General features: G+C 45.8%; 1 protein-coding gene across 2 annotated transcripts in view; it reads right to left on the bottom strand.

Annotated features, from left to right (window-relative positions):
- SGCD (sarcoglycan delta) overlaps positions 1-21,686 on the bottom strand; it is a 1,044,256-nt gene that overhangs the window by 580,430 nt on the left and 442,140 nt on the right. The window lies entirely within an intron of this gene.

The following is a 21,686-nucleotide window of genomic DNA, read 5'->3' as shown; positions in this document are numbered from 1 at the left end:
TCTCAAACAGTATCTTATTAAGCAAGGTTTTTAGCATCAATCATCCCCTTCGATAAACACTTGGGGGTCTATTAGGATGACGGGCAGATCGCCACGGTGGTGGTAGCGATCCGCCCAACAATAACCTCTGCCCACCACCCATTTCCCCTGCCATATTAGGATGGCGGGGGGACCCTCCGGACGGAAAGACTGTCTGACAGTTTTCCACCGGTCACACATGTGACCGGGCGGAAAAGGGGCCTGATATGGTGGAAGTGTCTGCTAGACACCGCCATCCATATTATGATGAATGCGGAAGCAGCCTCAAAGGCATGTGGTTTTCTCAGTTGGGGGCCCATTGCGGGCCCCCAGGATGTTGGGGGGATGGGGGCCCATGGGGATGTACCTATGCACTTTGTGCATGCACATGCACGGAGTGCAGCCCCAGCATTGTGGCGGGCGGTACTGTGTGCACATCCCGCCCCAATGATGTTGATTGGGGATGCCACCGTGGCAGTGGTATCCTAATTGCCGGTGCGGGACCGCTGCACCACTGGCGGCCAGTCTCAGCACCGCTAGGGTGCTCCGCCCGCCATCCTAATAGGCCCCTAGGAGTTGAATATTTGCAATAGGATAATCCTTGCTAGGCCATTTACAGTGGGGTTGTATATTGTTTTGCCAGATGTATTTCTGTAGATAATTGTAATTTCATGACTGTATACTTGATGGTTACCAGTTTATGTACAAAATAAGAGACCTCACTTGGTTATGGTAACAAACCACTGATGAAGGCTTTAGGCTTGTTTGGTTCATTGGGACAATTTATGTCATATGTGATAGGCATAATCTGTTTATTATGAAAAGAAGACAAAGTCAGTAAACCTAACTTATTTATTCAGAAACACATATATTACATTTAACGGGCCTTTAAGGATGGATTGGCTTTATACTGTGTTAAAGACTGTAGATAGGTATTTCAGGTACTTTGCTACATGGAATTGCAGAGATTATTGTCAAAGACCAGTACTTTGTTATTGGTTACCCCCCTCTGTCAAATCCTTGCTGGAGAACTATTACAATTCATCCTAGGCCCTTTCAAGATATTAGGTAACCTTTTCTAACTTTGTACATATTTTCACTTTTAGAACTTTGTGCTTGGTAATTGGTTTCTGGGAAAGCTAATGCTTAATGCATTAGATCAGAGTTGGTTATGCTGGGGAGCAAGAAATAAAGGCTATATATAGGATTGACTGTTTCATTGAGAAATGTTCTGGTTTCATCTGTTTATTAAGTTACAACAAAGACAGCATGCGTGGCTTACTTATTTTAAAAAGCATATGTTAAAGTTACTGCAAAGGAATTAGACCTGACTTACCTAATGTGAAATTCTTTTATCAAAGCAAATAGGCCATTAGGGTGGATTCTAATTGCATTGTGCTGAAGGCTGTGGAGTGGTATTTTGTTACAAGGAATCTCACAGACTACCGTAGTATGAAAGGATTTTGATTTTGGTTTCCCCCATGAATAATCCGTTGGGGTAGAATACTTGCACTGTGATAGTCCTTGTTAGTCCATCCTAAGAGGAGTTCTGCCAAAATTATTTTCATAGGGATTTGTGAATTTGCTGACTCTTCCTGATGGCTGCCTTATGAGAAGGCGTATTTATGGTTGCTATGGTAGGTCTGAATTGGTTTTGATGATGATCCAATAATAAAGGTTATAGGCCTGATTGGTTCATTAAGAACAAGTAATGCCCAGTGTCATAGGTTCAATCTGTATCTTTTGAAAAATCACAACAGATGCAAAAGGCCTGACTCATTGTGAGACTCAAATGTTAAAGCCAGTACACCTTTATGGGTAGGTTCTTATTGCACTGCATTAAAGCCTGTACACAGTGTTTTTTGCTGCACAGAATCTCCAGATTGCTGTGATTGACAAGTATTTTTGGGTGTTTGGCATCTCCCCCGGTACTCCTCCAGGGCCGCTCACCTTACTTACATTCTTTTACTTTATTCTGCCTTTGCTTGCTGAGTTTGTGTCTGTTTAATTGCAGAGGGGTAAATAGATGAAGCAAGAATGACCCAGCAGTAGAAGAATGGATGCATTCTCGCACCTTATCAGATAGGCAATGTGGTTACCCTTCCCATTTGCTTGGCATGTTAGCTCTGCCTTATCCTTTGGTGTGTCAGACCCGCCCCATCGCTTGGTGTATTACCCACCCTCCACACACCGCAGTTTAGCTCTGCTTGCGCCGTAGGTATAGTGACCTGAAAGCAAGGTTGCATAGTCCCTACTACAAAGTACGACATTGAGGAGTAACAAACCTGGTTATGTCTATTGTAATTAGTGGTACTCAGTTTATAGGCCTCTGAAGGCTGTCAAACTGAGGGCATCAGAACTGTAGCACTGAGACCTGCATGGTACACTCAGATCTCCTTGGAACTCTGCAGAACATTGACCTACTGAGCTACAATGCAAGGAAATACCGGATCACTATTATAATTTAAGGCTCGATTGTGCTAAGCACATTTCTGGGGCTGCTTTTTAATTTGTAAGGATACAACTGCTGTAAACTCAGTAGCGGCTTGCATTCCTAACAAGTGGTGAGGCGGGGAAGGGGACGTGGGGGGTAGGGAGAATATAATAAATACATTTAAACAGTCCTAGATGCCAATCAAGACGCTGCTCTCTTGATTGGCCTGAGCGGGCTTGTTTAACGCTCGCTCAGGGCCAAGGAGCCCGTGCCTCTACTCCACCCAGCTGTACAACACAGCTCAGGTGGAGCGAGATCAAAGTGCACATGATGGTTTGGATGGCATTAAACAGCCGGCTAAACCTTCATGCTCCCTTTACAATGCGCACTACTCCTCCCCTGCTCTCCTCAAGGCCCGGCCCAGACTTCGCTGTTTGCAGCAGAAAGAAAAATAAAATGATAATAACATGGTTTTATTATCATTTTGTTTTTCCTGTTTCTTCTGCTGCCTAAACTGGATTTATTTTCGTCCCAGGAAGTCCCTGCTCTTTTAAGAAGGCAATGATTGCAGTTGAATCATGTGACGTCATCTGCCCTCCCTTCACACTGAGGGGAAGCTGAAATGAACTAGGGGAATAAAGGGGTCAATCCCCTGAAGGTGCTTGTGAAAGAGTGGTAGGGTTGGAAGAAACGTCAGTCACGTGTATGGCCTGGGCTTTCTTGATAATGGGTAACCTGTGATAGATTCTACTTTTTGGCGGCACTGGTTTGCGGTGGAATTTCTTTCTTGTAGGCCCATCCTCCCCTCGACTGAAGGCCTGTGTGCAAGGACACTCAGGAAGCCTCAGCTGGACACTCTGGCCTCTAGCCTCTCACATTCATTGAGTGGAGCCAGAATACCAACTCCGAATCCTCCATTGGCCCGCCAACACAACCCATGGGGCTCTTGAGAAAATAAACCCCCTGTGGATCAGCCAAGCTGTCTCATCAGACCCACTAACACGGATGCAGGCGGCAGACATCTTGCTCCTGATCAGATTCAAAACAGAAACTGTCAACTGGACTACTGCCAGCAGGTCAAAGACCAATGCCCGGTCCCTAAGGCATTACAATGGTTCAGAGTCGGGAGGCACTGCAAAGTTTGCAAAATGTCAACTTTGCAAAATGCCAAGTTTGTGATGTTTTCTTATTAGTTTAAAGGAGGGACAGCAGGAAAGTATACTTATTGCAGCAAGGTGACTAAGGATCTCCTTGACGGCCATCCAATGTCAAAACACCCCACACCTAACATGTACCCTGTTCCACCCTCATCCTTCACATGATTCTCTCACAAAATAAGAACCCTCCCCACCCCCCATAAAGGTCAGTCTGTACTTCTATGCATCCTCCTTAAAATCCCAGCTTCCAGCCTATGCCTAAACTCATATCCTGCTCTGTTACCCGCCACATCTCTCAGCAGGTTTTTCTCTTAACAGGATGTCCTCCCCTTCAAGGGCTGGCCCTCCTGTCACTGGAGAAGAGCTCAGCCGTGAGGTGGCAGACAGTGTGTAATGAAGTCTAGCTAAGCCGGAAGACTTTGCACAGCTTCATTGAGGCAAGCTTCTGAATTCACTTCCGTTTGCAGGTTTGGGCTCTGCATTCATTGGCCCCTCCCAGATTATGAACTGCTACACTAGGCCATGTTCTAGTGGTTTTTATGTTGTGCAACCCGCAAGACTTCCAGCAGCACTTCAATGTTGATTGGAATTTTAAAGATTCGTAATGGGTTGTGTCAAAAGGAGCACGATTGCAGAGGAGATGAGGCCTTGCGACCCTCCCATTTTTCTGTCCTTGCATCCCTAGTCTAGTTGGGACGTCTAATCCTGAAAACAGTGGTCCTATCACTTCTAACTTGTAGTTCTGAAGTACCATCGAGAACGTCTCCTAAGCGGATGGGAGTCGAGTCTTCAAATTTACCGCCAACCTGTGTAAGCATGCAGAGCTGGGGGATGGATGTTCAGCCTTTGGCTTTGACGTGGGATGTGGTCTGGAAGTCAGTGTTTTTGTATCCATGGGGGATCTTCTGTGAGCTTGAGTGTAAATGTCTTCCCTCATGGTTTGGAATTGGATATTGCTGCTCGTGATCCCTTAAGTCGGGCCTGGTGATGATACTACATGAGTGGCTCAGTCGTAGGTGTCAATAATGTATGCATGCATTGTGATATGGACAGAATTAGTGCAAGACGGCACCTATATCTACCTAGATAGATATTTATGTTAATCTTAGACACTATAGCTGAATTATTGCACTCCGAAATTATCTTGTCACAGAAGGTGACAAAATTCTAATCATCAGAGATGAATACATGACTAAACTACCATTCTCCTGGCCACACTGCTCACATCTTGGCCGAGATCCCCTGGGTGTTGCCGTATGGGGGTAGCCCATTCGGCGTCACTTTGTTAGGAAACTCCTCAAAGTGTGGGTGAGCTTGTGTCTTGTTGCTGGCACGAATGCACGGCTTGTGGTCTGAGCGAGGTCCACTCAGCCTCACTGGGATCCTGGGTGCAGTTGCAGCGTAGGTGAAGCCCTTCTTATGTTGCTGCTGCTTGGGTACATTCTTTAGAGTTTGGCAGAGATGCCCTGAGTGCTGCAGCTCATCTGAGGACACCCCTCACAGTTGGTTCATTCGGGTCTCTGAAGACCCTATCCAAGCCCCTGGGATCCACAGACATGTTTTCATGTACAAGTGCTAACAAGTGGCGATGACTCGCGGGTGGCGGGGCAGGCGGGCAGGTGAGGTTGCACATATGTAAAAAAAAACGTACAGTTACACCGGGTCCCGCTTCGCTACTCTTTTCCGGATGGCCCTACTAACCAATCACAATGCTGCAATGCACCATTGTGATTGGTAGGCACCCAGGCTCCCCTGACCAATCAGAACGCTGCAATGCAGAGTTGTGATTGGTTTTGAGCGTCCTAATTGGACACTCAACCACGGAATGGGAGCCTGGGCTTATTCTCCATGCTGGCTGTAACGCGACTTGCATGAAGAAGGGGGAAAGTGCTCATGACTGGTTTAGGCGGCCCAAGAGGGCTGCTCAAACACTCATTGTGCACTTAGATGTGGACAAACCACTCCTCCCCTTCCCTGCTCTGCAAGCAGAATTGCTTAAAAACTGTGGGAGGGGGGTGACACTCCTCCGCCACAGCAGAGGAGCCGCCACTGGCTCTATTGCAGAATGCAGCGTTTATGCCCGCCACCTGTCGCCACTCCACCCCCCCCCACCCCCCCACACCTCACACGCCCAGGCAATTTCTCCTTCGCCTCCAAATTGGGGGGAGGACTAGAAATGAATACGAAGGAAGCGTCCTGCGCTCTCCTTCACCCTTCTCCTGCCCTAATGAGCAATTAATGAAACGCTCTCATCAGGCAGGCTGCGTCTGGCACAGAGTTTACTCTCTCATCCCCACTGCACCGACTCTGCCACCCTCGCGTGCTGGGGCTGCGCTGATGATGTATGGGAGGAGGCACCACCCGCTCTGCTCCATCCTTTCCCCCTCCTCGAGCAATTAATAAAATACTCCGCAGCTTGTCCCCGAGCACAGGGTGTACCTCCTCCTTCAAACACTGCGCTGCAATTACCACCTTGGTGTCCACTCCAGGGCCGAGCTGATGATGAATAGGAAGGCAGCGCCCTGTGCCCTGCTCGGCGCGTTGCCTCCCCCAGTGGGCAATTGTGGTATCTATGGTTCTGTCTCTCTATATTCTCTCCTGTCTCTATTGCCTAGAACGCTCTCTCTAGGTTCTTTGTCTATATTCTCTCCTGTCTCTATTGCCTAGAACGCTCTCTCTAGGTTCTTTGCTGAGTATTCTACCTTTGTCAGTTATTGCCTGGTTCCTGCTCAGAGCTGACGTTGCTTTGTGTTTGCTGTGAAGGTTACTAATTAAAGAACCTTTTCTTCACCAACTTCATCTCTGCCTTTCATTGGAGTTTGGATTTAACATTTGGCGACGTTTTGGGATTTTTTCCTGGATTCCTTCACATCACCAGCATCCACAGAAGCACTGGGAGGCCTTCTCGACCATCCGAATGCGCAACAACGTTTTTCAACAACAAAAGCGCAACCTCTTCAAAAGGTCGTATGCAACTTATAATGATTGACTGCTTTTAGCGACTTTACGCTACCTTTGCCTTCATTGCGCACTTCATTACCCTCGAGCGACTTTTCCTCGAGCGCCACAGACTCTACGTTCCCTCCTCGAGCGAACTCCTGCTCGAGGATTCCACTCGAACGTACCTGACTGAGTCTTCTATTCAGGCCATCTTCGTCCCTCCTCCCAGTCAGCCTCCGCGCACGTCACAGTTCTCCGCCTGGTCCATGACGGAGTGACGCGCATCACTTTGTTTCAACTCACGTAATCCCTACGTGACTCCATCTTGGTAAAGTTCACGCAGCATCTTTCATTTGCATGCGCAATCAATTTCATGCACTCGTTTCTTTAAGTTCATTGCATTTCTTCGTCAAGTCGAACAACGCTTACTTCATCATATACAGCGTTCCTTCAATTTTTATCCTAATTATTTCGCAACACTGTCCTGGACTTCAAGCAGCTTATTCGTTTTCAGGTTTGACTTTAATATTCAAAAAATTTTTTGATTCTGCTTCTCCCACGGCACATCTTCTAGTTGGCTACTCGATGGTGTGCACATCTTACCAAGTACTTTAACCCTTATTGGACAGACATTTTTAATTATTCCTTATTGTTCGTGTAATTTTACCTGTTCTGTTGTTCTACTGTTTTCTCGGCACACACTGTTGCTTTAACATGTCTCAAAATATTGTCACTCCTCCTTATTTTCTTCCTGATCCTGGTGTACCTAAAACTAAATGGAAACAATGGTTCAAGGGTTTTGGCAGTTATATTATTGCTTTAGATGGTCAAAAATATGAACCAGACAGAAAATTAGCTTTACTCTATAACAGTCTTGGAGCAGAAGGCCAACGTATTTTTGACCATTTACCTGTTTCTCCTCAACCTCATGAAACTGAGTGGGATTGTTTTCAAGAAGCTGTTTCTAGATTAGCCAAATATTTCATTGACGAAACTAGTGTTGTGGTAGAGCGTCACAAATTCTATACCAGACATCAATTTGAGTATGAGTCAATTGAAACCTTCTTGACAGAACTTAGAGTCTTAATTGCAACTTGTGAATTCGATGGGAATATTGATTCTTACCTCAGAGATCAGATAGTGGTTAACTGTTATAACAAAAAGGTACAAGAGAGATTGCTTTGTTGTAGGGATCCATCTCTCAACGAAACTCTTGAACTTGCGAGAGGAATCGAGAGATCTGTCTCTTCTCAAAGGGTTTTGAACAAAAATAAAAGCGAAACTGTAACTGAAGCTGTCAATGCCCTAAACATCAAACCAAAGCCTTCCCAATTTAAAAACAAAGATTCCAGAGAAACTAAAAAAGGTTTTGCATGTTTCAGGTGTGGTTCTTCTTCACATCTTGCGAATTTCAAAAGTTGTCCAGCTCTTAATAAGACTTGTCTTAATTGTAAACGTACTGGTCACTTCACCAGAGTATGTAACAGAAATCCTGTAAAAATTAATGCAATTGAAAATGTTGAGTTTTCTGAACCTGAGAATGTATGTACAGTTGTCTCTTCTAAAAAGATTGTTTTGTACATTGATGCTGAATTGGATGATGGTGGTCCCATCTGTGATATCACCATTGGTGACACAGTAATCCAAGTGACGGTGGATTCTGGCTCTCCGATCACCTTTGTCACTGACTCTTTATTTAATTTACATTGGAATTCTTCCCAATTATTCCCTCCTGATATTCACACCATTTCTTTTGGTGGACATTCCATTGACATGCTGGGATTCTTCAATGAAACCATAAAGTTTGAAGACAGGTCCATTGCTACCAAAATATACGTTGCTAAAAATGGGTACAACATTTTGGGTTGGAAAGATCAGGGCAGATTCGGCATGGTATTAAGACCGGGCACTTCTTGTCCTATCTCTTTAGTTGATGTTTGTTCCTCTAATCTTGCCTTACACCAACTTTTAGCCAAACATAGTGCTCTTTTCAGGGACAAGCTGGGTCTTGTTCATGGCTTTGAGCATCGCATTGTCCTCAAAAAGGATGCCATTCCTGTGGTCCATAAAGTCAGGAATGTCCCCCTATCTGTGAGGTCTCAACTCAAGTTACACTTAGAGCAGCTATGCCTTGACAAAGTTATTGAGCCTATAAATTCGTCAGAATGGGTCGCCCCCATTGTTATCGCGAAAAAAAAGGGTAGCAAAGACATCAGATTATGCATTGATCTAAGGTCCTTAAACAAAAACATTTTAATAGATTGCTTTCCCCTACCCAAAATACAAGACATGTTAGCTCAACTTGGTGATTCTAAAGTTTTTTCATGTCTGGACTTAAGGTCTGCCTATCACCAGGTTGAACTCTGTGAAGACTCCCGTGATTTGACTTCCTTTAATACCCCTTTTGGACCATATAGATTCTTACGCATGCCTTTTGGGCTTGCGTCTGCTGCCTCTGTCTTCCAGAAGCTCATGTATAAAATGTTTGGCAACTGTAGCAATGTGTTGGCTTACCAAGACGACATTCTCATTTTTTCTAAGTGTGAAGATGACCATTTAAAGAAACTGTCTGAGGTGTTGAACATTCTGGAAACCAACGGTTTAACTGTTAAAAAAGAAAAGTGCAAATTCATGGTTGATAGCATTGATTATCTTGGCCATCACATCTCTAGCAGTGGCATCTCTCCCAAACAAGATCTCATCAAAGCCATTGTCGATAGTCCCAGTCCGGAAAACAAAGATCAACTGAGATCTTTCCTCGGTGTTTGCGAGTATTATTCAAGATTTGTGGATTGTTTTGCCTTGCAAACTGAACCTTTAAGAAAGCTTCTCAAGAAAGGTGAAAAGTTTGTGTGGGATGATTCTATTAACAAGACTTTTGTGCACTTAAAGAACCTTATTGTTCAAGCCCCCTCTCTTCATTCTTTCAGAGATGATATTCAATCTGTTGTCACGGTGGATGCAAGTGGCATCGGTTTAGGGGCTGTCTTCTCTCAGTTGGTTGATGGTGTGGAACAGACTGTCGGCTTTGCTTCCAGATCCCTTTCTCCTGCAGAACGCAGATACAGCACCATTGAGAGGGAAGCTCTGGCTTGTCTGTGGGCAACTAAACATTTCGAGACTTACCTCTGGGGTAGAAGATTTATTTTGGTGACCGACCACAAACCTTTAGTGTTCCTTTTGTCCAACAAAGACCACAGTAATCTCAGTCCTCGTTTAATCAGGTTACTTTCTAGGATGTACGATTTTAATTTCTCCATTTCTCATATCCCTGGTGGCAAAAATACCCGTGCTGACTTCCTCTCTAGGTGTCCCCTTAAGGATTCTGAAAACTCTTCTTCCCTTTGTGAGGACTCTGAGTGTGTTGTAGGCATGGTTGATGGTTTGTTGTTCTCTGAGAATATCATCAGCAAGGATGAGTGGTTGGATTGTGTTAAATTGGACAAGGTCCACAATTTGGTCAAGGATCATGTTATCAAGGGCTGGCCCGATGACAGAAATCTTGATTCTGGGTTACGTTCATTTGCTAAAGTTAAAGATGAACTTACTGTTGAGGATGATTTTTTGATGAGGGGCTCTTTGTTGATTCCTCCTAATAAACTCAAACTGAAATTGTTGAATTTGGCACATCTTGGTCATTTAGGGATCACTGGTACCAAGAAAAGGTTACGACTTTACTACTGGTGGCCCAATCTCGATGCTGATGTTGAAAACTTTGTTGGTAGGTGTTCTTGTTGTTTTGAAGCTGACAAGTCTCTCAAGCTTCGGAATACCCCCCTTATTCCTGTTCCTTACCCTCAGGGCCCTTGGGAGAAAGTAGGCATTGATTTTATTGGTCCCATGTACAACTTGAAGCCTCATTTAAGATTTGCCATAGTCTTGGTGGATTATTTTTCCAAGTGGGTTGAGTGCAGGTTCATGTCTGATCCTTCCACGGTTGGTGTCATTGATTTTTTGGATGACCTTTTTCACAGAGAAGGTATCCCCAAATTTCTAGTCTCTGACAATGGTGTCCAGTTTAAGTCCCATGTCACTCAAAAGTTCTTATCCAATCTTGACATCAAACACTTGACTGTTGCCCTTTACAGTCCACAAGGAAATGGAATGGTCGAAAGGGTTAACAAAATGCTAAAAGACACTATCCAGTTAGCATGCATGCAAAATTTGGATGTTTCCAAAGCTGTAAAAGAAAGGTTGTGGAGTTATCACAATACACCCCATTCCACAACTGGCATTACCCCTTTTGTCTTGTTAAAGAAACGTTTTGGCTCCTCCAAGCTTAGCCCTTCCTGGGTCCTTGACAAGACAAAAGTGGATGAGAAATTACCCAATGTTGATCAGGTTCGCAACAGGGTTGTTTCCATGCAAAACAAGATGAAAATTGCTTATGATGACAAATTCAAAACCAAAGTGGTTCCCTTCAAGGTGGGTGATTCCGTCAAGGTCAAAAGACCCCTGAAAAACAGTAGTCATTCTTCAAAATTCTACCCTACTTCTAAAATTGTCAGAGTTTCCAAGAATGCTGTGTTACTTTCTAATGGGAAGTGGTGGAGCAAGAGAAATGTCGTTATTGTTAATCCTTTTGTTTCCAAGGACTTAAAAGGCCAAGAGGACAACTACTTTTCTAATTCCTCGTCCTTGGATTTTCAGCCCTCCACCTCTTCTCCTCAAAGAGACTCTGGTGTCGATGATTTGGAACGTCCAGGTCCTTCTTCCCTGCTGTTGGACCGATGTTCTCCTTCTGATCTCATCAATGATGGTTGTACCTCTAATGTTCTTCCTGTTGGTTCTGATTCTCCCTCCACTGTCATCTCTGCTCAATTTGAGCTTCCTCCTGCTCTCAGGCGGAGTTCTCGCAACACTCGTGCTCCTGCTTATCTAAAGGACTATTGTCTCTAATCTGTTTCTTTTTCTCTCTTTCTTTCTTTTCTCTTTTCTTTCTTCCTTTTCTGTTTTTTTTGTGGGAAAGGGAGATGTGTGGTATCTATGGTTCTGTCTCTCTATATTCTCTCCTGTCTCTATTGCCTAGAACGCTCTCTCTAGGTTCTTTGTCTATATTCTCTCCTGTCTCTATTGCCTAGAACGCTCTCTCTAGGTTCTTTGCTGAGTATTCTACCTTTGTCAGTTATTGCCTGGTTCCTGCTCAGAGCTGACGTTGCTTTGTGTTTGCTGTGAAGGTTACTAATTAAAGAACCTTTTCTTCACCAACTTCATCTCTGCCTTTCATTGGAGTTTGGATTTAACAGCAATTAATAACACCCCCTCATCAGGCAGTGGCAGATTAAGAGTCCCCAGGCTCCTGGGCACAGGGAGATGCTCTTTCACACAAGCTGACAGGTCGAGTGCGCGTGGAATCCCCCCAGCCTTGCAGTGAATGAGATGGCATCTCCTTCATTAACAGGCTCAACCATGGCAGGCTGGGAGAATCCATTGACTTCACGGGTGGGTCCTGTCAACAGTGCATGATGTCAAATCCTCTGCTTCCGTCAGAGAGGGCAACAAGATCCCTGTACCGGCACGCGCAACACCAGTCCTAGTATTAATAACCAGGCGGACCTTATCTAGGACTAGTGAGGACAGCGGACCTGGGATTGAGACAGAGACTGGGCCCTATCGGAATTTCTAAGGTTCTGCAACAGTACTTTTCAAACTTGTATTACCTTTCCACCTTGCGTCCCTTCCATCTCCTCCTGTTTATGTAAAACTATTTGATCCCAACCACCCCCACATGGCACACTATATCGTAACACTTATGTAATATGCTCATTATTATAAACACGCTAACCATTTAGATGGGGTTTTCCGGGCATGGCCAGAGATTTTTTCAAGGCCTGGGCAAAGAGGGCAATTTCCCAGGGCCCTTATCTTTCAGGTCACCCCTGGAAAACATAACTTTCTCCGTAGCTCACCACTTTGTATTTCTGTACCTGAACCTTCAACATTTGTGCTTAATTTGTAACAAAATAGGAGCTAGGGCTAGCGTCAGGAGGCCACTGCAGCTTGCACCACCCGTTGCCCCTGGCAGCGCTTTCAATGACAGTGCCAACACAATTACCGGCCTGGTCGCAAACACTAGTCGCAATTTGCGACCAGTATTTTGCGACCAATTGTACGTCCCTCTAGCCCTTTGTCTTGGAGCCGAGGGTTCCCCAGAGTTTTATCCTTTCACATGTCTCATGATGCAGGTGGCTTTGTGAGGGTCAGACCACCACTGTTGTAAGCTTGTGACCCCTTTCGACTGTATTGAGGGGCAGGGCAAGTATTTCAATAAATCACCAGGAGCTGCTGCAGTGGTAGATTTCCTCTTCTGGCAGCAGTACCGGATACTCTAACTCTGGCACCGAAACATTGGACTGAGTGTCAGCATGGCAGAGGCACTACGGAAGGTGGGCATTACTGAGGATTATTGAGGATACTGTGGGTGCCTTGGCACTGCAGGGAGGGGACGCACCTTGAAGATGCACCAGCAGAGCAGAGTCGCGACCTTTCCTGGCGATGCTGACCATTGTGCACCAGGGCCCATCCTTCTTTTGGTGAGGTAGGCAAACTGGGACACCAGGTCTCACACCTATACAAAACACTCAACACACAAAAAACAAGTATCAACGAGAAGACGGAAAGGTACTGGAACTGCTGCATAAACTCCCCTCTGAACGACCGGGAGTGGAGCACTCTATGGTCATCCACCACACGAAACAAGATCTCCCCAGTCCTCGCACAGACCAAACTGTGGCTCCTACATAAAACATTCTGGACCCCAGACCGATTACACAAACTAGGGATTAGAGACAGCCCCACATGCTGGAACTGCAACGTAGCCAAGGGTGACCTGGAACATCTTATTTTTCTGTGCCCTACACTCAAGGGGTTTTGGGGGAAGATTTTTGACTTTATAGACCAAGCGCTCCACTGTAAAATAAAGAAGTATTTTGCTTCAATCACGACGGCCTTCTTGCGAACGGAACTCCCCACAGAGGGAGAAGGAGAGCTGTTAGACCTTCTCGTAACCGCTGCAGTCAAGTTGGTACTCACGAACTGGAAGGATACCCCTAAAGCATCATACAGAGGTTGGCTCAGCTGGATCACCTAGCTAAGAGGTGCCAACTCCCTAGCGATAAGATACTCACCATGGAAGGCCTCGTCAAGGAACCTTTGGGAGTCACTGGACAAGAACTTACCCCCCGCCAGCCCACCGTCAAGACCTTAACATCTCAACGAACTATCAGCCCAAAAAAAAGGGGGGGGGGTTTGGTTGCCACAACAACTGCACACGTTTTGAACCTGCCGAAACCACAGGATACTTTCTCTCTCTCTCTTTACTTATTCACACTTTCCTCTCCTCCTTTCTAGCACACCTTTATTGTATAACCAGTAAAGGGGCGCCAGTTGAATAATGTCTACCATGTACCATGTACCAAAATAAAACACAAAAAAACATGTACCATGCACCTTGTACAGCACAGAATGGCTGCCCATATGACTGAATCACTCTACATTGTATGTATATGTATCAATAATAAAAAATAAATAAAAAGGACCAGTGATGTCGCGAATAGCATCCTTGAAGAGGCTGGGATCGGAGGATAGCACCATGGTGACAATGATGCCTGGACATCACAATATCAGTGGCCCGGTACTGGAGCAGAAAGCAGCAGGTGTATAGGCCTAAGCAATGCGTTATAACCCTTCACCAGACACTTGTGATGCTTAGTGCGACGCAGGGCCAAGAAAGCAGCCTTGGCAGAGGCACTGGGTGCAGAAGGTGCAATGGCTGGGACTTCGTCAGGGTACTCAGTTGCAACATTTTCAGATACCACCAATGGTGCTTTCACCAATCACATTTCTCACTCTTGGGGTCAATGCACTGGGCATAGGAGAGGGTACTCTCATCGCCCAAAGTCTACGCACACCTGCAACTTTGTGGGGAAAGTGACACAGCAATTTGCCTTCTCAGCTTGTGATGTGGCTCGACAGGTTCTCTCTCCTGAGGGTACAGTTCAACAATGCTTGGGGTCAGACCTACAAGTGAAGACTTTCTGCAAAAGGTTATTCCTTTGCAGGGTCAACCTTGGTTTGGAGGTGGAAGGCAGACAAAACAAGCACTAGGAGGAATAGGGTACCCTGATTTTTCCACTGGCATAGGAAGAGGCCCCCGTTGGAGATACCACCCCCCCGAACCTGGTTGGAAGTGCAGGCATAGGACAGGCCCATGGTCAAACACTAGAACAAATTGGCACTGCACCTATCTTGAATCAATGACATGCTTTCCTCAGGAGTGGACTTGTTCCCCTGCTCGGAATAGCTATGTGATCATGATACATCAACCACTTGGCACCTTGTGCACACAGTATAGAGCAGTATAGGCATGCAAGGTTTGGTGTCCATTGACCCCTATTGCAGAATATCAGCTGCAGAACAACAAAGGTCCTTGAAGGCGTACTTCTAGAGTGAGGGGGATGTTAGTCCTTTGTAGATCCCGAGGCCCTGCATTGTCCAGAATGTAATATTATTCTTCTGCACCCTCACTCACCAGTGAGGCAGAGGATCCAATGGGGTGGTCATAAACCCAGTGATATGGTGCACTGTGGGGCTATTTTAGGTAAAAAATTATCAACAGCACCCAGGCAAACTATTCTAGGTCCAATATTTGCAAAGGTTAAAAGCCATCCATGGATTGGTCTAAGATGTGTTGGGAGACTCAAGAACTTTTCCACGAGGTCTGAACGGCCCCTGTCAGCCCGGAGCAGGATCCCTCTATAATCTCTGTGGGAGCGCAACACAGACCATTTGTATAATACCCAATAAAATGAGTTTGGCAAACAGTACTCATGTCTGTGATAGTTGAGTAGAAGGTGGTGACATCTACATCTGTGTATCGATGGGTGCAATATCTCATTCACTAGGAACAGGGGACATAGAGCATGGAGCACTGCCATCACGGATGCTCAGGTGAAGGAAGCCCACTCTTGTTAACCAAAAATACAGTAATGACCGGCACGGATTGTGGCTGGGGAGGGGTAGAGAGGGCAGGAGGAAAGGGATTGTAATTTTTTTTTTAAAAAACACTTACCTTATAGCCGTGCCTCTGCTCCGTCTCTCCTCCATGTCTGAACAGGAACCAGAATGCATATCTAGACTCCCCTGACCAATTACAATGCAGTGTTGCGATTGGTCTGAGGGGGGTGGTTCGGATCAGATCAGGACTGGGTACCTGGGCATGTTCTTAACCCAGGCTGTAATGCAGCCTGGATGGAAAACGTGGAAAGTGCGCATGACTGTTTGGCCGCACTTCAGTGTGCCCACCTCTCCTCCCCTCACTGCTCTGTGAGCAGAGCAGCCCCCCCCCCCCACACCGCCCACCCACTTGCAAGGCAGCTGGTACAAATAAAATGATAACATTCAGTTATTATAACTTTATTTTTCCTTTATTCACACTGCTTAAAAGCAGTGGGGCAATGCTCCTTCGCCTTTGGGGAGGGGCCGCCACTGCAGAAAAAGCTGTGCCATCTTCAGCAGACTTATGAAGAAAGAAATTATACCCTGGGTGCTGACTCGCCTTCCATTCGGAGGGACTGGTGTGGGTAATAAAGGTTTACAAACGTACCAGTACATCACTTGATTTATGCATTACAGTTCCTGCCTGGCACTGATGGCTGGCATTTCGGATTCCTCAAAATAACTGGTTTGCTACTTTTGCAGGCCCTGCCCTTTGCCGGGCCGTCTCAGGGGCGTGACTTGGTCAGCAAGACTAAGGGGGCGTGAGCTCAGGTTGTCCGAGAACCCTGCTGGCATAGCATGTTACAAAAGGTTTATGGGGAAGCAGTGCAGCAGGGGAGATTAAGAGGCGGAGGAAACGAGCTGAGTGCAGATTGTAAGGGACACAACGCAATATTTAGTAAAACACCCAAAACATTTTAGGACATTTGAACATAGACGAGAGACAGTGTGTGTGCGTGTTTTTGTACGTTTATGTGTATAATTATCCCATATGAACTCCGACAGACTTCTCATCACACCTGATTGAAAAGATCTGTACCCAACTTTTTACTAGAGAATAGATTTCTTGGGGGCGGGGGGATAACATTCCAAATACCCCCATGAAGCTTCGCCCCTGGGCAGTCTATTACATTAAAATCCACAAGAGATTCACAAAACATAGTGTTTCGACTGCCTATTTCGAGATATTTTAACTAAGCTGTTGATATGTTTCCTGTAAAGGATGCCCGCTTCTGTTACCGAGGTTATGTCTGGACTGTGTGTCAGATAGTGAGGCGTTCCTGAGGCTGGCTCTGCGGTTCAAAGCCTGCTCTAATATGTGGCTTTGTTCTACATGTCTGTCTTTTAGTGGTGCGCTATTCAAGCCGCTATCCAAGCTGTACTACTTTCGTCGGCGTTAAGTGTATTGTATTAAAAGATTTATACCTACCCATAAGACGCTACAAAGCGCATTGAATGTGATCTCCTAACTGAGAAGCACTTTTAATGTGCATGGTGGGAAGGGTTTGGGTTTGTGGGGTGGCCTTGATGGGAAGTGCTGGATGTACTACCTAAGGGTTGGAGCATATGATTACCTGGTAGCTATGAAATGTACAGAGGTAATACGTACTTTGTGTTTCGGAGCCGCACTTTCGGACGTTCATTAGAAAGAGTACCATGTTAATGCATGCGTTGCAAACAGAGGAATTTCAGCAATCACCGAGTGTACAGGCCATTTATGATCCTGCAACAGGGTCACCAAGTTAACTCTTCATTGCTACTGCTTCCAAAGTCCAAAGGAACCTTGGAATGTTGCTGAAGCAAGGCTTGGCACTTCGCAACAATGGAAAGGTGAAGTGCCTTGTGCGACTTTCACAGCCCAGCAGGAGCACAGTACCCGCACCTCTTCATACATTTACGAATTCACATCTTATGCCACATCAGCCTAACTGCATACGCAGTACGAAATGCACAGGCAGATCCCAAGGCCTCCTGTAATCTCTCCACTACCACCTCCGATTTTTCAAACAGTATCACATTTTTCTGTCACCAAAGGTCACAAAGCCATTAATTCCCTAGCAGACATTTCTCCCATGGAGGAGGGGGGGGGGGGCAGAATGAGCCCTTTTCATACAGCAGTGATGCCATTATTAGCCCAGTGCTTTCTCAGTGTCTTAAGACAAAGAATAGGGCAGTGCACCAATGGCTGACCAAATAGAGCACTGAACCTGTGATTTGATTGAAGAATAGAGCAGCATGAATGTGTGTTACATGCCGATGTTAACCCTTTATCTTCTGCAATCTGTTCTTAATGAGGAGCAAAAACAACTGCATTCGTGCACATCTTTGACAGGGAGTGGGACTGGACTGCTGTAGAGAGGAGTTTGAGCGCGGAGGAAAAAGTCAGGCAGTGAAGTGAGAGAAATAAGTTAATTGAAAGAACAAATTCAAAGGAAAGGGTGGAGGGAAGGGAGTGTGGTGCTGGGAAGTATGAAGGAACAAGCATTTACAATGCAACGGTCTCGCCTTCGGAAAAGTTAGAGCTATTGGCATTGTAAATGACAAACTTTTTATTTATGTGTTGGTTTTGAAAACAGATAAATAAATGGCATTGTCATTTACAATCCCAATAGCTTAATCTCTCGCAAATACGAGACCTATTGCATTTGCACCACACACACACACAGAGAGAGACACACACACACACACACACACACACACACACACACACACACACCCCCCCCCCCCCCCCCCACCCCCACCCCCTCACCTCCCCCCCCACCCCCCACCCCCTCACCTCAGGGACTCTCCTTATTTACAAATGGGTCATTCGAGGCCCCCTCCAACTCCCAGAGCTCACCCGTTGCTTCCCTCAGTCCAGGTCAGCCGGTGCGCTGGCGTCCATTAACCTCACATTTGGGCCATTGTATTCATCACGTTAGTACGTGGCAAGTCAGCGGGTGTTCAATTATCTGCCAGCAGAACTTCAATGGAACATTATTAGATAAAGTGTAGGACTATTAAGTCAGCATTGCCAAATAAGAAGATCGGCAGCAAAATAATGACCTCCACAACCATGCCGCCAATCCCATAGTTATTTGTTATTTTCTTGTTTACTTAATAAAAATATATACATAAATAAATGCGTGGGCGCCCAGCTCCCGCCGGACCAGGTTAAAAAGCAATGGTGGTGAAGTTTGTTTTTGAACCAGGTTCTGCCCGGCAAAGTCACGTGACCGGACAAAGCCGGACTCATGAGCCTGAGCAGCAGAGCCGCAAACGGAGGGACTAATCAAGCTCACGCACTTGGTAAAACACAGAAAGGGGACTCACTTCTGCTTGTATTCTTTTTTCAATTCGAAGGCAATGTTTGGATGCGATAACATTCGTTAGTTTCTCCATGCATCCCTGTGTGACACCCGATCCAGCGCGCTTTGGTTTCTTTCTGATCGCGAGTCCGAACTTCATAAAACCTTTTCTGTGTACACACCTGAGCACTTCGTAAACTCCTGTAAACAAGAAAAGGGTGGCGCGTGCAAAAGGGTGGCGCTATTCACAGCTGCTTTCCTAGCAAGAAAAGCAGCTGTGAATAGGGCTAGGCTTGCCCATATCTAAGCAGATAAGCCGTCCCCTGCCAGACAGTGTGGGATTTGAGAGAGAAAGAAGCACACGTCAGGGAGAAAACACAAGTCTGGGCAGGGAGGGCACCGGGGAGCACAATTCATGGCCCTGGCTGTGTCTCTGGATCATGGCCGCCTCGCTTGGTGACCGGAACAGAGGGTACTTCCAAGGGGAATGCTGTTTTTGCAAACAGTGGCTCTACAGGTCTGGGGGCAGCATGTGACGGTTGTTTATGAGTCTGGAGCGTGGTTACGCCCTCCTCCTCCGTCTTGCATCCCAAACCTCCCCACCCTTCCCTCCCGCCACAAGGACTGCTACATCAGACAAAACAAGCAAGCACTAGAAGAAGCAAACGAATAAATGTAAATGAAATAAGCCCCATGCGACTCAAGCCTACATATGCAATCTTTCCCCAAAACAAATCGCCGCATGCCCCATGCCCCACGACCCTCGAAGCTATGTGAACCCAGGCCTGTAATGTTTGCTGTTGCGGTAGAAGAGATTATCTATTATGTATTCAGCTTCATGCGGGCCTGCTATTAAAAATAAACACCTACAATCACATACATAGTCAAATATTAATAAAAACAAAGATTCAATCAAATGTATACATTTAATACAATTATCACCTATCTCTTCAAATATGAATCTGTGCTGAGTCCAGTCCGCTGTTTGACGCCGACTGCCTGCTGCTGCGGCCGCGCTTTGCAGACGAGCGAGCGAGTGAGAAGGACGCCACTGACACCGTAGGCTCCCACGCTACCGACACCTCCCGGGCCCCTAACCAGCTGCATTGCCCACTCGTCCGTCCTCCACACTGTGGGGGCTCTTACACATGGGAGGCAAAGAGGGCGGCTCCACCGACACAGCGCATCCCATTCCTGCAGCGCGGGGGCATCACCGGCGTAAGGAGCAAAGGAGTAAAGGTGAGCGTGGCCACAGCAAGCGAGTGCGCCGGTTTTTCTAGTTGCTGTACCGGCCGGGATTTTCAGTGTGGGACAGAAGCAAGAGCAAAACAAAGAGAAGCTGCTGTGTAAGTTACGCTTCAGTGACGCCATCTGTGTCCTCTATAGGGGTCTGCTGCTGCAGGGAAAACAAGCAAAATGGTGGCAGCAGCTGCGGATATATGCGTGGTGCAATGAGGTGGCAGTAGACTCTGTAAGCCCCGTCCTTTTCAGACTGGGGACGTGTTTTGGACTGAGGGCGTCACTGAGAGAAAGAAACGAAAAAGCCCGCCCCCAATCCAAAAAAGACGGGCTTAGATCGTCACTGGGACCTCTTCTCCAATGGCTGGCCAGCATTTAGGAGGCCAGCCAATGGAGAAGAGGGGCGGTGTTAACCTCGCTACTGAGAGACATAAAATCTCGCCAGCGAGACTGCGCATGTGCTCAGCCTACGCTAGTCGAGACCTAAAAAGGACAATAGGAATGAAAGAGGAAATTAATGAAAAAAAGCAAATGTTTTACTACCCTGTGATTTTTTTTACAGAGCAAAAAAAGAGTAAACGCTGATAACTCCTGATTTTTTAAATTTTGTGAAAGATTGAAACACACTGAAAACACACTTTAATTCACAACAAATAGAAACTGAAAGCAGAAAAGTCTAGATGTGCGTCAGAATACTGACAAAATAAATATCATCCTCCACAAAATATCATATTCAGAAAATTGAATACCACAATATTGTGCATGTAAGCGTCAAGGTACACGGATGAGGACTTGAGAATAATACATCTTTATCTACCTAAGATTGCTTACCCTCAAATTATTTGGGTTGATGATGTTTAGGATACAATACTTCTGTAAGACGATATTTAAAACTTTACATTCTGGTAGTACGCCTGGGGCATGAGGGTGTGATGGGGGCTGTTGGTGTATGTTCTGTAACAGTAACAGAACATACACCTACAGCCCCCAGTAGTATCATTAAATTGGTGCTGTTACCTACATTATGACATCCCTGCAGGTCTAGGTATAAAAGAGGGCGCAGTAGAGGCCAGGGTTATTTAAAGTTTGGCAAAGTGGGAGCACAGCCAGAAAGCAAAGGACTTTTTACTAAAGGTGCTCCTACTGTGTTGGCAACGGCAGTTTTGACAAAAAATGCTGCTGCAACCAAGTAATTGGGAGGTAGGTCTGCAGCCGGCTTGAGCTGGTTACTGTCTCGCCCATAAGACAGTAAATGACCTCGTGAATGTCAATGTTTGTCCTAATAATTTAAATCTCTATGTCTTTCCTACATCATGTTTTCTTTCTTATAGTTTTATATTTTTCTGTGAGCTTCATCAATGAGTACTAGCCATGACACCCATGATTTATTACTCTTTCTTCGAAAGTGTATTTTTGCAGCGAATATTTTGCTTATTTCAGGTGACTTTAATATTAGTTTTTAACTGAGGAGAGGTGCCTCTTGTTAACCATAAAAACATTTACTGACAGCAAAAGGGGACTTTCTCAGACCAGAGAAGCACTTGAAGGGTTTCCATTGAAATATAACAGACTGGCATATAACTTGCTAGGTCCAGCAATAAGACAGCAGAACTT

The sequence above is a fragment of the Lissotriton helveticus genome, chromosome 7 (genome assembly GCF_964261635.1).
Source record: "Lissotriton helveticus chromosome 7, aLisHel1.1, whole genome shotgun sequence".
Classification (NCBI taxonomy): domain Eukaryota; kingdom Metazoa; phylum Chordata; class Amphibia; order Caudata; family Salamandridae; genus Lissotriton; species Lissotriton helveticus.
This window is presented reverse-complemented; position numbering and strand designations above follow the sequence as displayed.